This window comes from Myotis davidii, unplaced genomic scaffold (genome assembly GCF_000327345.1).
Source record: "Myotis davidii unplaced genomic scaffold, ASM32734v1 scaffold233, whole genome shotgun sequence".
Lineage (NCBI taxonomy): Eukaryota > Metazoa > Chordata > Mammalia > Chiroptera > Vespertilionidae > Myotis > Myotis davidii.
In genome coordinates, this window is record NW_006285917.1 from 1058864 (window position 1) to 1060949 (window position 2086).

At 38.4% G+C, this 2086-nt stretch overlaps 1 protein-coding gene and 1 pseudogene across 6 annotated transcripts in view; both read left to right on the top strand.

Annotated features, from left to right (window-relative positions):
- ATF7 (activating transcription factor 7) overlaps positions 1 to 2086 on the top strand; it is a 104977-nt gene that overhangs the window by 50719 nt on the left and 52172 nt on the right. The window lies entirely within an intron of this gene.
- The window catches only part of LOC102766594, a 16000-nt pseudogene that overhangs the window by 7931 nt on the left and 5983 nt on the right, over positions 1 to 2086 (top strand).

Consider the following 2086-nt stretch of genomic DNA (forward strand, 5'->3'; position numbering starts at 1 on the left):
ATGAAGTAGTAACGAAAATAATTTTATGGTTGGGTCACAACATGAGGAACTGTATTTAAAGAGCCAGAAGGTTGAGAACCACTGGGTTAGGGGCAATCACACAGGCAGGCAAGTGAGCAGCTGGGAGCCAGCAGTCCTGGATTGTGAGAGGGATATCCGACTGCCCATTTAGGCCTGATCCCACTGCCTAAACGGGCAGTCAGACATCCCTCAAGGGATCCCAAATTGAAGAGGGTGCAAGCTGGGCTGAGGGACACACCCCTTACCCCCATGCACGAATTTCGTGCACTGGGCCGCTAGTATATATATATATTTTAAAAAGAATCCTCTATCCAGCAAAACTGCCCTTCAAACGTGAGGGAGTAATTAGGACATTCCTAGGTACACAGAGGCTGAAAGAGTTTATGATCACTAGACCTGCCCTGCAAGAATTGCTCGAGGGAGTCCTAAAAGATAAAATGAAAGGATACTAGAAAGTAAACTCTATGCTATAGGGAGAAATCAAAATCTCAAGAAAGGTAAATATGTGGGAAATTATAAAGCTAGAATTATTGTAATAATGGTTTGTAACTGCACTTTCTGCTTTTTACAGGATTTAAAAGACTAATACTTTTTTGTTGTTTTTAATCCTCACCTGAGGATATTTTTCCATTGATCTTTTAGAGAGAGTGGAAGAGAGAGGGAAAGACAGAGAGAAACATCAATGTGAGTGAAACACATTGATTGGTTGTCTCCTGCACACACCCCTACCAGGGCCTGGGAAGGAGCCAGGAACCAAAATAACTTGCCCTTGACCGGAATCGAACCCGGGGACCCTTTGGTCCACAGGCCGACACTACCCACTAAGTTAAACTGGCTAGGGCAAAAGACTAATACTTTTAAAGAAAAAAATTATTAATGCATAAACTAATATTATTGTAACTTTATTTCTTCTTTTTTTTGTTAATCCTCACCCAAGGATATATTTTTCCATTGATTTTATTTTTAGAGAGAGTGGAAGGGAGGGGAGAGACAGAGAGAGACACATCAATTGGTTGCCTCCTGCATACACTCTGACCAGTGCCAGCGATCGAGCCTACAACCAAGGTACATGCCCTTGACCAGAATCGAACCCGTGGCCCTTCAGTCTGCAGGTCAACACTCTAACCACTGAACCAAACCAGCTAGGGCTAATATTACTGTAACTTTAATTTGTAACTCCAAATCTTCTTTTCTTCATAATTTACGAGCCTAATGTATTTAAAAGGATTATTAGTTAATATTTTAGGGCCTACAGTGTATAAAGATGTAATTTTGTGACATCAGCAACCAAAAGGAATGGGTTGAGAACTGTAAAGGAGCAGTTTTTGCATTTATTGAAGTTAAACTGGTATAAAGTCAAATTAGAGTATTATAACTTTAGGTTGTTAAATGTAATTCCATGGGTAATCACAAAGAAAGCAACTATAGAATATACACAAAAGGAAATGAGAAATTTAAGCATTTCTTTTAAAAAATCAACTAAAAAGGAAGACAGTAATGAGAGACAAAAAAGCTATAGATCATATAGAAGACAAAGAGCAAAATGACAATAGTCCTCCTTATTAGTGCTTACTTTAAAAGCAAATGGATTAAACTCTTCCATCAAAAGACAGAGATTGGTGAAATGGATAAAAACGTTATCTAACTATATGACAGAGCCAAGAGACTCACTTGAGACCCAAAGACACAAACAGGTTGAAAGTGAACAGATGCCAAAGATGTCCCATGCAAATGGTTACCAAAAGAGAGCAGTGGTAGGTATAATTATAGCAGAATAAATAGATCTTTGATCAAAATAAGTTATAAGAGACAAAGAGGACATTATCCTATACCAGTGGTCGGCAAACTCATTAGTCAACAGAGCCAAATATCAACAGTACAACTATTGAAATTTCTTTTGAGAGCCAAATTTTTTAAACTTAAACTATATAGGTAGGTACATTGTTAACAACTTAATTAGGGTACTCCTAGGGCAGTGATGGCGAACCGTTTGAGCTTGGCGTGTCAGCACTTTGAAAAACCCTAACTTAACTCTGGTGCCGTGTCACATATAGAAATTTTTTTA